The sequence below is a fragment of the Diuraphis noxia genome, unplaced genomic scaffold (genome assembly GCF_037042655.1).
Source record: "Diuraphis noxia isolate RWA-SAM2 unplaced genomic scaffold, SU_Dnox_SAM2 contig0003, whole genome shotgun sequence".
NCBI classification, from domain to species: Eukaryota; Metazoa; Arthropoda; class Insecta; order Hemiptera; family Aphididae; genus Diuraphis; species Diuraphis noxia.
In genome coordinates this window covers 22669608-22685878 of record NW_028301713.1, presented here as the reverse complement: position 1 = coordinate 22685878, position 16271 = coordinate 22669608, and the positions used below count along the sequence as shown (strand labels likewise).

Sequence of the window (16271 nt, the reverse complement as noted above, 5' to 3'; positions counted from 1 at the left end):
AATGACTTTTTTAGAATGAAGATTGCAGAAATCTACGAAGGATGGCTAGTCGTATTCTGGGTAACCAAAATCATTAATTAAATCTTACATAATCGGGTGTGTTCATCAATGTTTAAGGCCATCGGACAAATTGCAAACCCGAAATATTCCATCATTAGACGAGGGCAAGTTACACGAGTAGAACAAACTGCGTGGTTGTCCGTTAATTATTTAGAAACACAATATTATGCTTTGGGTCGAAAATTCCAAAAGCAACGTGTAATCGTTTTCTAACACGTAAAGTCAACGATCGGGTGAGCAATTTATTTGTAGATCACCCACGCGTTCCAATATTTCATCAATAAGTAAAATTCCAAGTAAAATATAATATGAGAAGAATCATTTTTAATACCACCAATTTAACAGTAGGTATCCCGTTAAATTTCATAAAATGTCATTAGATATGTGAAAAGCACAAAAGTTTACTAAAAGTGTGTAGTTAGTCATAAGTTTTGCCTCATAATCTATGGTAAGATTAAATTTTTAAATGTTGGTTTATTGTATCAAATGCTCATAAATGATTAACAAAATATAATAGCCAATAGGTCCTATCATAGGAAGTACCCAATTAATAAGTGATAAAATATAAATTTATTAAACAGTACCAATTATACCTAATTGATAAAATTGACAATAATTCATAAGCCTTGATTTATGAGTTATTCATGATCGAAATATTTTGTTTGTTATAAAAAATAATTTCCAATCATCTATAACTTATTTCTTACAATCGAATACATACAAATGAAAAACAAATAGCCTTCATAATTTCATTGAAATATTTCAAAAACAATAACAACATTTCTAACAGCTAATATAAATTTTTTTAGGAAGATTTGAAAATGTTTACGCGTGTAATATAAAGTACTTTACATTATTATATTTTTTTCTTTCTATCAGTTAAACTCTCAGTCTTCGTTCGTGATTCGACAGGTATGTCGACGAATAACGTAGACTTAAGCCACTGGAGATTCCATGGTAGGGTGAAAAACAATAATGAAGAAGCCATAAAAACTCGGAAGGGGTATTATTGCACCTGGATTTGCAACCTATAAATCACGCCTGCCAGTTACAGAAGATCATTGGGAGAGTGGCAAAGGGGAAAGAGGGGAAAATAAACCTGGTTCCGATAGTAATAAAGAGGGTCGAAAAATAACCCGAAGAAATTTTTTTCCTCCCGAGCCATTGACCGTTTTTGCATAATGTCTGCGTCAAAATATTATTTCTATCTACGGAGCTCGTGGACTTGTTGGTTTTGAATAATGGACAGCAATTTATTATGATGGTCGGGCCCTACATAAAGTTGAAAGATAAAAAAATAAACAAACCGTCGGAGGGTAGCTAATCCCGTGATAGTTTTTGAATGCAATAAATCTTCAGTTCGGCAAAATAAACACGTCTTTCTTTCCTAGAAACCTATGCATTCAGTATCCGCCGTTAAGGCCCCGTGAACCCTAACTCAATATCGATATATCTACGTGGACTTTGTGAAGTCCAAGACTACACAAATAAAGGACACATTTAATTTGAATACTTTAATTAAATACAAAATGTTTGAACTATTTAGCCGTACTTCATATACTATATATAATATATATATAATATTATGTTGTACTATTATATTCGAACTGAATATTATGGATATTTTACGTATTTTTTGTACAAAAATATTTAACTTTACATTGTGAAAACAGTAATTACATAACAAGTAAATAAACTTTGGTTTCCCCAACTTAATGAGTTTAAAAGTTAATTATTACATCAAAAAAATGAAAATACCTATTTATTATTTATAGAAATATAATTAATAATTATAATATACTAAAATAATTTGTTTTTACACTGTAATGTACCAGTTTTTCTTACACAGATGTGCTGTATCAAAACGTTAATTTAAAATAACAATTATTTCTTGATAAGTTACTATAGGTGGCAAAATAAAAAGACAATAAATAAAAAATATACTTTATAGTAAGGATAATATAGATAATTTTTTTTTTTTATTATAAAAGAAATTTACAATCTACATACGAGTTTATATAATAAGTAAATGTGATGATAGTTACAAGATATAACAACTTGTGGGAAGGGAACGTCCAGTTACAATATTTCTAATTTAAACTTAAGAGGAGGTAAATTTATAAATATAATGTGTCATTTAGGGTGAGTAATATTGGTGTATGGTCGGAAGAGGGGTCTGAACTCTGAAGAATTGGTAATAGTGTACTTTGAACGACTATGAATTGGTTCCCAATTGTCGAATTGGTTCCCGGGTTGTCTACAGGTAACATACGAGTTGGTTCCCGGATTGTCTACAGGTAAACATACGAATTGGTTCCCGCAAGCTTTCATGATAATACAATCTTGTTAAATTAACTTTTAAAATTATTATGATATTATATTCAACAAGCAACAATTTCCTTCCCATTTATTCAGACTTAGGACTGTCTAGAATTCAAATAAGTTCGAATAGTTCAAACGCTATCTGGAATACCTAGGTATGGTTAAAAATGTTGCTTAGTATAATATATTAATATATACATAATATACGCTATATACGTATTTGTCAATAATAATAATTGTGCTTGTAATAAATAAGTAATTATAATGTAATAATAAGTATTAATAGGTAAATAATATTTGAAAAAAAATTAGTGTGGTATGAACTTACAACACACATTTTTAACGAACTGTAGGTTCGAAATTTGGCCCTCTCTCAATTTTTTAATATTTTCATCGATAAACTTTACTTTTTCAGCAATTTTTTTTGACTTTAATTTAAGTGAGCTTCTTTGCTTTATATATGTTTCACATTGCAACGCTTTTAATTGTTCAATCAATAAAAAAATATTTGGGTGGACGGAATAAAATCTAGAATTCAGTTTTCCATGAAACGATTCGCAACAGTTTGTTGTTCGTTCTGAAGTGGCTGAAAAATCTGCCCAAATGTTTGGTAAAAAATCACTATCATTTTCAATATAATTTTCAAGTACATAATCAAAAAATGTATCAAGTTTTTCATGTACTGGTTTTATAGCCATCAACTCAACATAAACGTTTTGTACTATATCAGGTGGCAATAAAGGTAATCCGAAAAAGTATTTCAATATTTGCCCAATCTCTGAATCTTTATTTTTGAATTCATCTGAGAGTCTTAGAGATTGAATTTTTCTCCACCACGCTTGTCCTAAGTGGAATCTACATCCTCTTAATTTAGATTGTGGCCAAACTTCAGATACTTCTACGTGAATAGCCTTTTCAAAATCAGCAAAAATAATTTGAGGTCTCATGTGATGTTCTATAAATCGAAATGCTTGTATGTAAGTAGTACTGTTCTTGTTGGGCAATAGGAAAAAAACTAAGGGAAAATAATTGTTATCTTTTACACCATGAATGGTAAAAAGCTGGTAAAATAATTTTGGGCAACTTTTAAAAGTTCCATCAACAAACACTATTTTCATTTTGCTGAGTATCTCTAAATTATGCGAACAAGTAAAAATTACAATATTTGTTTCACAATCATTAATAAATTTAAAATTTTCTCCACGATTTGTTGTTATATTATAATTATCTAATGCTTCATGTAATTCTATTCACTAGCGTGAATATTTTGTCTTACTCTAAAAACGTCATGTGCCGTGAGCTGTTCAATATCACCATTGACTAGTAATTCTTGGCAAATTAAGTGGTTACTACTACATAGTGCGATTAACGGGACATACGATCAAGCATATCCATGCTAGATAACGACAACAATCAAACACAAATACCTAATTAATTTTTTTTAGATTACCAGAGCTGGTGAACGAAACTGCTTTGGTCGATTTATATTGCGCTTGATTTGGTTGTAGATCACTTTTAACGAGAAACACGGTTTTGAATGATAAAAATCGGAGCAGAATTGTTTGAGTAATTTAGAATTACAGAACAATATAGTGGTTGTATGTAATCAATGTTTGTAATGATTCATACATAGTCAACGGTCGCCACGAGAGTGATAGATATTTTACAATTAATTTTCTCTTTGTCATTGGTGACTTAGAAAGTATATAATTGCTTATTTTTTTTTTTTTTTTTTTTTTTTTTATTCATAAAGTTTTACTGACGAATGTCATCTTAACTTACTGTTAATAACATTATTTTTTTTAACATTTAGAAAATAAATAACAATTAAAAAAAAAATACATTAGTGATATAAGATACAAATGACTACATATATGTAATATTATAATAATATTATAATTTCTTATTAAATTAAATTAAATTAAATAAATTAGTTATAGGCGTTATAGCAACAAGTCGTGGGGACGTCCACGCTTGAGTCGGCGTACAGAAGGAGGGACACTTAGTTTGTAATATTTCGCACTGTGAGCAGAGTTGATGTGGCCGAAGAAGTTGATTGCTGATTTTTTTATGAACTCAACTATTGTGGGTAGCTGGAAGTCTTGATGAAGTGCATCGTTGCGTACAAACCATGGGGCATTAGAAATGGTTCTCAGAACTTTTGATTGAAAGATTTGTATTTTATGTATGTGGGTTTTTGCACAATTTCCCCACACAGGGGATGCGTAAAGAAGTAATGGTCGTAGTATTTGCTTATATAGCATAAGAGAGCATCTCCAGCTTAATGCAGTTTGACGGTTAATCAACGGGTATAGAACTTTTAGTCTTTGGTAGCCTTGTTGTAATTTGGAGGTGATATGAGGATTCCAGGTTAATTTCCTGTCCAAGATTACACCGAGGTATTTGATATTTGGTGACCAAGGAATACTATTACCGTTCAATTTCAAATTTTCAGGAGTTTTGGGGCGCCGGTTGGAGAAGAGTACCGCTGTACTCTTTTGAGGGTTTAATGCAATTTTCCATTTTTCTCCCCATTTATGGATTTCATCCAAGTGGGCTTGAATATTTTGTGTTAATGTTTCAACGTCCTTAGCGCTTGAGTATATAGCACTATCATCAGCGTATAGTGCTACTTCAGTATTATTCGTTGTAGGGAAGTCCGAAACGTATAGATTAAAAAGTAATGGTGAAATTTTTGAACCTTGTGGTACACCTGCGTTGATTTGTTTTGTTTCCGAAGTAGTATCATTGATTCGAACTTTGAAGTAGCGATCAGAGAGGTAGGATTTAATTAGATAATATATTGCAGTGGGAGTGTTTAATGTTTTTAATTTATATAAGAGTCCGTCATGCCATACGCGATCAAAGGCTTGGGCTACGTCTAAGAAGGCAGCACCTGTGTGTAGTTTTTTTTCAAATCCATCATTTATATGCTCCGTTAGTCGTAAAAGTTGTTGAGTAGTGGAGTGGTGAGATTTAAATCCAAATTGGAAATGCGGAATAGCATTTATTGCATTTAAATAACTGGTAAGCCTTGAGTGAATAATTTTTTCAAATATTTTTGATACTGAGGACAGAAGGCTTATAGGTCTGTAATTTATGGGGTTTGAGTTATCTTTACCTGGTTTTTTGAACAATATTATTGTAGCCATAATTGCTTATAAACATTATATTTTACAAATCACTAAATTACTTAAATTAATATTATAATATTGTCTAAAATTAAAGTTTATCAGATCTTGCAACATGATTTACCATAAAAATGTTCTCATTTAATTTATTTCGTTAATTTTAAATATTGAATAAACTAGTTAATATCTCGAACACAAAAAAAATAAATAAACCGTTTTAACCTTGATAGATATTTAGTTAACAAAGCAAAATTTGGTTGCTTATTTTTCATTGTTTTAACAAAATCGTTCTTATCGCAAGTTTCACTTGTAATGACATATTATTTCCAATAATTTGTCTAGGTAATAATATATTAAGATATATATTCTCGTGAGTCTATAGCTTATCAGTCACAACTCTTTAACGTATTATACTGTTCCTATAAAGCAGATCATAATACATTGATCGACTTATATCTATAATTTATATAACTTACAAGTAATATTATTGTTCTTAACATATTAGTTAAGGAATTCAGAGTGTAAGAGCCAGTATTTTTAAAATTTCCACAATAATATAGAATTTTAAAATTATATTTTATATTTTAGTAACTGCCTTAAATACCTATAACACTTTTCTACTATCAGAAAAATATTTGGGGGAGGGGCGGACTTATACAGTATATTATATTTATGAAAAGCTTTACTTCACGGAAAAACTCACATGTCTCTTTGATATGTAGGACTCAGATTTTCATAATTTTTCTTATGTCTTAAATACGAGAACTATTTTCTGGTCAATTAAAGCCTTAATTTTAATTTCACTATGAAGTATAAATAATGCTTTAAAAATACATTTGGAAAATAATAAATATTGAGCAATATTCAATTACATATTATTTTAGCTTCGATAATTAAAATTTTATAAATGTTGATTTTATGTGATTGCAGAATGTTTACTTTTTTTAACTAAAAATAAAATTAACGAAATCTGACTATTCTACAAAGCGTGTTAGTTTCTTCTGTAAAATACATTTTTGTACTAATAATTACAAAATAATTACCTATTGCACAATTATTTAATATAGGATTCATAATAATCAAAATATATAACCCAAGTATTGAGATTACTAGATTCTATTTAAATTGTATTTGGAATTTGATTTACTTTACTACACTGTAATATTAAAATACATTTGAAAACCGATAACTTATATTGCACTCTCGCAGTATGATATTTCCTTATATTTTTTTTTTTTAAATTAAAAAATATATTATGGTTAGAAAATAAATTAAGATTCCATTATAGAAATTTGTTATACGTTTTTAACATTTTATAAAATGTATTTTCTTGAAATATTTGATTTCTGTGAAAAATAGAAATAAAATAATTATATTATAATATACTTGTAAATTATATTTAATAGTTTATCTTAATAAACTTACACTTAGAGAACATTTTCAAAAATTGGTTTATTATATTGAATAGAATAATATAAATAATATAAATATAACAATGAGATCCAATTATTGATAAGTGATAAACTGATAACCGATAATATAAAACCATTTATACCTAACTTATAGACATTAATCAAAATTAGTAATATTTTCAAATCTTAGTTCATCATTAATATCCTCTATTAATAAGCAATAATCATTTATAACCGAATACGATAAGCAACACAATTTTTTTTCTAACTTCTTTGAATTTATATTTCAAGAAGAGTGAAATTTTCAATTTTGAAATATTCCCACTGAAATATGTTAAATCCTAAACCCTTTAGATATACTTATATAAGGAGTAAGTAAGATTAGAATGTTTATTCATAGATCGTAACTAGAGGTGTAAGTTAATACAACATTTTCAAAAGGATGAAAATTATGAAAATAGTATTATTTGTCATATTAATATCTGATCCAATAAATCCCTTGGTATTATATAGTTATAGTATATTTAACCTATATAATTATATTTTTAACTATGTACTTGTATTACCATTTAACCATTTAAATATTATTTCATGAAGCATACTATAGGAAATCTAAAATACAAATAAGTTTATCTGTGTAATAAATGAGTATTTTTATCTATTATTAAATAATGTATTTTTCACTTACACTTCAGTATACATTTTGATGAGCGTTTCTTTCATTTATTGATTTTTCCATTATTTGTTAGTTATTGTTTGAATTTTTTTCAAAATGTTACGACTAATTCTTATATTAATTAGTTATTACAAATTATATAGTGCATAGTCTTAACACAGGATCATACAACAGATTTTTTTAAATTTATAATTATGTTTATTATTATGTAGGTGTAGGGCCTATACATTTCAATTTTAGTTCATATTCGCATGCAGTAATTTAATTCCAAATTAATTAATAAACATTATCTAAAATGCCAACCATACAACTTCATCAGTTATTTATGTTACGAAAAAAAAAAAAAATACATTAAAAACCATATATTCAAAGAAAGTTGAAAATTTTTACGAAAAAAAAACATATTCCGCCAAAAATGTTCAAGGTTACGTCATAACTACACAACCAGATTAGTGTCCAAATAACTATTTATGAATAAAATATTTATTAAATAAGTGAAGTAAAATTAATAAATTATAAGTGTAGCGCTAGATGTGAAAGTCTCATGAATTTATGATATTATGATGGATTTTTTTTTTTCAAATAGTGAATTAATATTATTCTGTTTCATTTCAAAATCTACAACACAATAATGAGGGATCTGCATTACGTACGTATAACATACCAACGATAGAGGTTGAGTCACATAAATGCATAAGCCTAGCGTGTACGATTTATTTGAAAATATACACTCACGCAACCATAAAGTCTGCTAAAAATCTAATTTTCTCAAATGCTTTCAAGGCGAATCCGTTATAATGTTTACGACGTCCTGTCTACAAACAATGCGGTGGCAGCGGCTATGGCGTGGCGGTTTCCTTGCGAATAATACCCAAGAAAGTTTAATGGTGACATAGAAATTCTTTATTCTTCACCTCCCGTGTACGCCGTATAAAGTTTGTTTTTTTCTTTCTTTCTCTCGATGCACAACAAATAGCGACATTAATCCGTGTGCTAGTCAATTTTTTTCTTGTATACGCATTTCTGTGTTTATAATATTATACTACACGAATCTCACAACCAGGCGACGATCGAGACTTGCAAACGACAACCGTTATTTGAATTAAAAAGATTACGTCTTCCATAATTTGTAAACCATGCATTGTGACTTTTTTTACGTTTTATTGAAATTGAATCACACACAGATAATTCCATTACTCAAGTCAAGCATACTGTACAATGCATAATATACTAAACGATAAGCATATTATCGATTTTTTTCAATCTCGTAAGATCTATATATCAATTCCAAACTACGTGAGCGATTAATCTACAAATTAAATGTTAATTGTAATGAACTCTGAAAAATCGAAAATCCCTGGAATACGTATTTTCAACTCGTGTGAAATAAATTGAATGAATATAATACGGTCACGGGATTTATCGGTTTATGCTTTTATTATTAATATTTAATATTATTATTATCATTCTTGTCGATGTGTTTAAACGTTATGACAAAAGCTATATAATAATTTCTGATTACACGCTAGTAGTCACATACATTCGTTACACACAGACTGTTTATAAATTATATATTTTATACACTTACAACAATATAATTGTTGATGTTGATCATGTACGATATGGTTGTTTTATTAATCAACACGACGTGTAGTGGTATATACTGAATTGTGTATTGTGACGCCTTTACTTCCTTCGGAGACCCTAAGATTTCATAACATTTGGTCAACATTTCCATTCATGTTGAGAGAATAATCAGTCCAAACTCGGTCATAATAAGCAGTAACACGTTTCTAGAATAGTGATTTCTTTTTATCAAAAGTACAGACTTGAATCTATAATATAGTAATGTCTCATATAGATTTGGTGAGGAGTGGATCAGGGTAACAATTTACGTTTCTCAATTAATACTTTGCTTGTATATAATGTGATAAATAGTATTATTCAATAGTAGGTACTCATGTTATGTTTTTATTCTGGTTGTAAGGATGGTTTCTGGTTAAGCCTCCTTGATATAATCCTGAGTACAGAGTGTGTAATTTATACCAATCAAGACTTTAGTATTTGTGTAACAATACGTGTGCTTGGGATTTCACCCCAAACACGATCTTCCTTTCTGTTTGGCTGCTTGGTTTTCCGGAATTACCACTCTATGATGTATTTCATTAGGTCTTCTATAAACTTTACCTATTTCATCAATAGCTTAAGGATTGATTTGATAAATAGCAAAAAAATATCTAGGTGTTATATTTGCCTCTGGATCAGATTTTCACACCCACTGAACAATATATTCTGAAGACAATTGGTTAGACGTGCGATACGCTTGTCTAAAAAATTCAAATTTTCCACTTCGTTCAAAACTATGTACTGTTCTTTTATCAGAGCATGCTTCAATAGGTATTCTGGGACTTGTTTACATCATTGGATTTTTTTTCACATATAAGACCAAATGTTGATAGTATACAAACTACAAACTCCAAAAGAGAGTTTTAAATTCTGTATCTTTGATGCTGAACATTGACTACCATCCACAAAATTACACGATAGGAGAGTTGAGGCTAACTTATTATTTATGCCTAAATTAATTAATGGTTATAAATATTATTTATATTACCACTCTCTTATATACAGCTTACAAATGTTTTTTCCGAGTTTCACTCAGTCATTTTTTCATTTTATTACATCCGCTTACAATAGAAATTAGGAAGAAACATTCGCTATTCGCAATTCATAGATTGATTCATCTCACAAACCATGCACATTGAGCACACATACTTGTCTTATTCCAGCAGGTTATGGTATTATTATCTGTGTCAATTATTTGCTTATTTAATTTGTACTTTATCTGAGTCATATTCTAACAAGACATCTTAAATTAAGAAAACCTTTAACTCCCACTTTGATTTAAAAACCGTTGTGCGAATTATGTCAGGCTTCTGGCCCGTGAATAAATAAATATAATATTTGGCCGGCAAATAATATAATATCTGCAGAAGAAACAAGTTTTCCATCCGTTGTCTCAGCCAGAAACGGCGTTAGCACGCATAAACTAAAGTAGAGATATTTAAATAAGTACGGTGTACAACTCGTACCAATTGAAACGTTTTAACTATCTGTCGTGTAAGCTTAACGAGACGTGTGCAGCACGGGATTTCGCTCCGAACGCGATCTTCCTCTACGTCCAACCACGTGAATTTCCAGGTCGCTGGACTTTCGAAGGTTAACAAGGTGGAAAATATCCTTGCACCGGCGGTGGTGTGGAGGTGGCGGTGTGAGAGGGGGGCGTTAATCCCGTAGAAAAATCGACGGTCTCGACGGCCCGACCGCTATTTGGACGGACCAATTCAATTTGTCGACAGGGGACATGGCGATAAAAACAACAACGAGGGTGGGCTACAAACGCGGTCGATGGTTGTGGATATTACATTATTCAAGAAACACCCGGATAATGCGATTTATTTCGTTCGAAACAAAGTGTGCTGTTTAAACGAGTGGTTTACTAGAAATTTTAATACGTCACACGATCGTATTATTTTTTTATTATTATGAAGGTTCAGGTGGCAATACCGACAAGCAAGACAACTATAATACTTAATAGTAGTATTAATACGTAGTAATTTATTCTCACTTTATAATTTACACCACCACCCTCGTAGAATGTATGATTATGCATAGACGTTGCGTTTTTCACGTAAACGGTGTTGATATGAGACGTGTGCAAATAATTATAAGTAGGTAGATGGCCAGATAAATGGTTAAACAGTCTTTGCAAAATGACACAAAAGCTTGCTCTCCAGATTAGTCCCAGGAAAACGAAAAATAAAACAATTATCAATACTTAAGTTTCGCGCTTGACGAAGTGTAGCATATGAATGATTTATCACAATAATTATTTATTATTGCCAAACTTTTAAATTTAAAATTAATTTTTTGAGTGTTGCCCTTTAGCATTTAAATGTTTAAACACACGGAGATAAAGAGTTATGAAAACGAGTCTGGCATGAGCTATTATACATAATAATACGTTTAACTTAAAAAATGTTCAGGTAGTGATGTGTTAAACTGTTTTATTGATCGTTAAATTATTACGGAAGTCCAAAGGCACACATTTTTCCATCAGTTTCGTGTCAAAAATTAAGACTAATAAAGTGTTCCTAGTTACCTTGATATGTTTCACACCAACCATAACCAATTACGTGCATGCGGCTATGCGTACGAAATATATTTCTACTAGCTGAGCCCGTGCACTTCGTTTCCATTAAAAAATAGTGATTGTTTGTTCAAATCTTTTTGGATATAACCCGCAGCAGTAAGTGCAATTCAGTCACTCTGGTAGACAATCCGACTACTTTGGATCGCAGACAATTAAATAGTATATCAATATAGTATACAAAAATACTAATTTGTACTAATCATTTCACCTATAATCAGTAGCCACCATTTCCAACCAACGGAAACCAATGATTATTATTATAATAGCTCTAAACCTAATGACGACCATTTATAAACAAACATTTCTTATCGTAAATATCAAAACGCGAGCGTCGTGAAAGACACGACGACAGATGGTTGATAGTTACTGAATTATAAATATAGACAAATTAAAATATGTTTCTTAAATAATGTGGTTAATGTATAGAAAGATAGATTAGGTAGGCTTAGTACATTTGTGTCTGTGAAACCATGGAAATGCACATACAAAATGTCTACCCAATCAGTTCAACCGTTTAGAAGTTATGTTAAAGATAAGTACGGAATGATAATTCATAATACCCGTTGTCCTATTACCCGTGTTCCCGTAGGAATGAAGCATTTTCCCACGGTAAAAAATGTCCCATATTCATCAGTGATAAGGGTTCTAATGGTAAAATAATTTTCCAAATTGGACCAGTAGTTTCGAAGCCTATTAAATACAAACAAACCATAAAATCTTTCCTCTTTATAATATTTGTTTAGACAAATGAAGTTTTTGGTGAGATCGATAAAAACCTTTGAATATTATTAAGCCTCGTTATTAGTGTTTTAGGGGGAGGGGAAAGGTGCAGTTACCATTCTCTGCACGACGGAAAAACTTAACAATTACACGAATAGTAGTGGAAGTTTTTATAATTTAAACTAAGTTAATTGACATTAAATGAAATTAGTAATAATATATAAATTTTAATTCTGTGTATGTTAACACAAACACAAACATATATATTTTTTTTTTATGTAACCTAACCTGTGAACTTGTTCTAATATACCAAATTTTGTTTACGGTCATGATAGAATTAGAAATAATAATTAGTGTCTTTTATTACCCTCCGCACAACAATAAACATATTGTTTTTGGATTATCTAAGATAATCTTATGAAATACTATAAAATTATTTTCCAATAAAGGCATTTTATCACCTAGGCCAATTTACCTACTCACTAACTTATCTTAATCCACAATATTGGTAGTTTGTTTTATGTAACGATTATAATTTACATCAAAGATAGTTACTTTAACCATTACCCAAACTGTAAAAGTGTAAATAGTGTTTTTATTTGTCGTAAAATGTGTACTATTTCAGTTAACATCAACATAATAAGATAGTTGTTCTGAATATTAACAATAGATCTACATGCAGTTTGCGTCATAGACTTATGCGGCTCGCGTCTTATCGTAATATAAAAAACGATTTAACAAAAAAAAAAAATTTAATATGAATTTATGTATTTGAAAAAGTAATATATTTTATTAAATTACGATTCATAGAAAAAAATTATAAAAAGATATAGTCTTCTTGATATAATATTTAAATGTATTTTTTTTAATTATTAATTATTTTCTAATTTGATGTGTGCTCATTTTTTTTTTTTGTAAGTTTTTTGAAATCAGGATTATATATTGTTAAAGCAGTCCTTTATAGTTCCGTTAATGTTTAGCAATGTTTAGATTTAATTATTTTCATGTTCGAATACAAAGAACCGCAAGAATATGTTGTTCCAAAAATCTAAATTAATTTTTGAGCGCAAAGAGTAATTTTTGGATATTTAATAATGGGCACATGTTTCCAAAACTCTAACAAAGAATTACAACTATATTATTTTAACTGCTTCAGTCCTTAACCTTTCAATAGTTCTAATAGTTCAATTTCTAAAGCTGGTATATCCATTGAAATTGGTTTTAATAAAGAACATCCATTTTCAATAACATTAATTGCAAAGGGATTTTCTAAATATGAAATCGAAAGTTTAAGTAATTTTAAGTCTTTAAATCGATCTTCAAAGTCAGTAATTAATAAACAATTTAATTTATATAAATAATTTTCACAACTCAATTTTGTTACTATTTCAACCAAACAATCTTCAATTTTTTTAAGTTTGAAAATAATTTAAATAATTTATTCTTAAGTCTTTTTGAAAAAGTTACTGCTTATTTTGGAAACAACAAATTTCTTGTACTAGGTTATTTATGGATTAATGGTATTTATAAAGACAAAATTAAGATAACATTTGATCTGACATTATTGATTATTGTAGGTAATATTATTTCACATTCTATATATTTTATTACATTTGATATCTTATCTTATTTATTATTCATATTAAATAAATGTGACCTTTTTTCACATTTTGGCTCTCTCATAATATATATTAATATATTGGGTGGCTCTAGTGTCTTTTCTCGCTGGCCATCCCTGATATATTATGCCATCATGACATTAAAAAAATAAGTTGCACATAAAAACGCTGAAATTATAAAACGATAAATTTAAAAACAATAATATTATTAACTATAAACCTAAAACCTAACTAATAACTATACCTTGAATTTTCAATACAATGAAAGCTTTAAATCCTGGAAACTCTAAGCAACTGTACCTATACCTACTACAATTGTTTTCTTTAATACCAAAGATTTATTTTCTACTTTGTTCCCCAAAAAATATCTGCTAATTAGAGATTTCCGTTATTTAGGTATATATGTTATGAAAAGTTTCACTGGATTTATCACCTAAAAATGTAATTTACCTATTTCATCGTTTTATCAGTTTTAGTCGATTGGCATCTACATAGTGTTGCTCCTTACCGTTCTACATCACTAGCCAATGCGTCGGAACGTTTAATATGCACCCCTCCCCTATGCTTTTTACCTTAAGACCCCCCGTAAATTGTAGTTTCTTTTATGCCTATATACAGAAAAATTCATCAAGCTTTATCAATCCAATTTTTCCATAATAAATTAATTTTAATTCTAGATCTTCAAAATTTTAAATATACTTACAAATGATTTTATCAAATTCAGGAATATTTTTGTACTATTTAAAGAGTGTCTAATAAGTCTAATAATGAGAATCCTCCTTTTTACTGTAAGTTACTGTTAGTTATAAGTGAATAATTTATTTAAAATTTTTAGTATAGATAAATTTCAGATTCAAATTCTTAGTTTCTTAGTTATAACAATTTTTCTAAAAATTTTAAAGTTCCTAAAAATGGTTTATTTTACGAAAATATAAGTTACTCCTAATAATGAAACAAGTAATTATTATACTTTGACCATTTTCACAAATTAATAATATTGATAAATTAATATTGTATTGAATAAAATGTTCAAATCATTATAATCTTCATATCTTATAGTGAAATAACTCAAATATTATTCTTACAAATTTTGATTTTGATACGTAAAAATTTCCCAGAAACATTATCCACCGAATGAACTACAGTTGAATAAGGAGAGGCACTTTAACGAAAAAATAGAAGTTGTGTCTACACGGGACGATCTCTAAGTAGTACAAAAATTCTCAAGAATTTGGTTTCTTTAATTAGGTATATTTAATAATTCCTATAATTGGATTTTGAATAACTGAATCACTAAAAAATAATATGAGTGAGCATGCTTGGTGAATTGCTCTGTTTAAAAAGAAAAACAATGTAATATTACACGTTGACAAAATGAAACCATCAAAAATATTATTATCGTGAGTGAAGCTCATGCCTACCAAACGGTTGATGGTTGGTACCAGTTACCAGATACTACCTAACTACCTATTTATTATAATTTGTTCCAAAAAGATAAATATTATAAAGCGTCTTGGTACGATTATTAACGGTCGTTGTCGTATAGTCATCATCGGCTTAGCGCATATATCGGTCTATTTTCACTGGTCATATTATACACAATACGATTATTTATTCGTTGGAATGTGCTTCTGTGGGGCGAATCCCGCGCTCCCGGAGAAGATAACCTCCCGTCGACGTCATCGCCATAATTAAAACCGGTCGAAAATTTGATATTACATTATTATTATTAACGTTGTTATTATTATCATTAAATATTATTACGACGTAACTACCATCATACCCTACCCCATCGCACGCTCACTACCATATACCAGGACCCGGTACGTGATTTACGGTTAGTGCAAAAACATTGGGTAGGTATTACTATGCATATTATTATTATTATTATTATATATAAACGAGTCGGCGGACGGTGGAAATATGCACATCAGATTTCACGCATTCATTATCCTTTAGACGGTATTTGTCAACGGCCTCGTACAATATGATAAATAGGAAACCGACGAGATATTGTTTTAGTCATCGTCGTTGTCGTCTTGTTTTATTTCTCTGCCCTGTATTCGATCACCGACACACGCCGTAACCGTAAACGCGGTTAACCAACCTTCAAGCGAA

General features: G+C 29.5%; 1 protein-coding gene and 1 pseudogene across 1 annotated transcript in view; one reads left to right on the top strand and one right to left on the bottom strand.

Moving 5' to 3' along the window:
• The window catches only part of LOC107165321 (tetraspanin 2A), a 216158-nt gene that overhangs the window by 143339 nt on the left and 56548 nt on the right, over positions 1-16271 (top strand). The window lies entirely within an intron of this gene.
• On the bottom strand, positions 13411-14042 carry LOC149057056 (general transcription factor II-I repeat domain-containing protein 2-like; annotated as a pseudogene).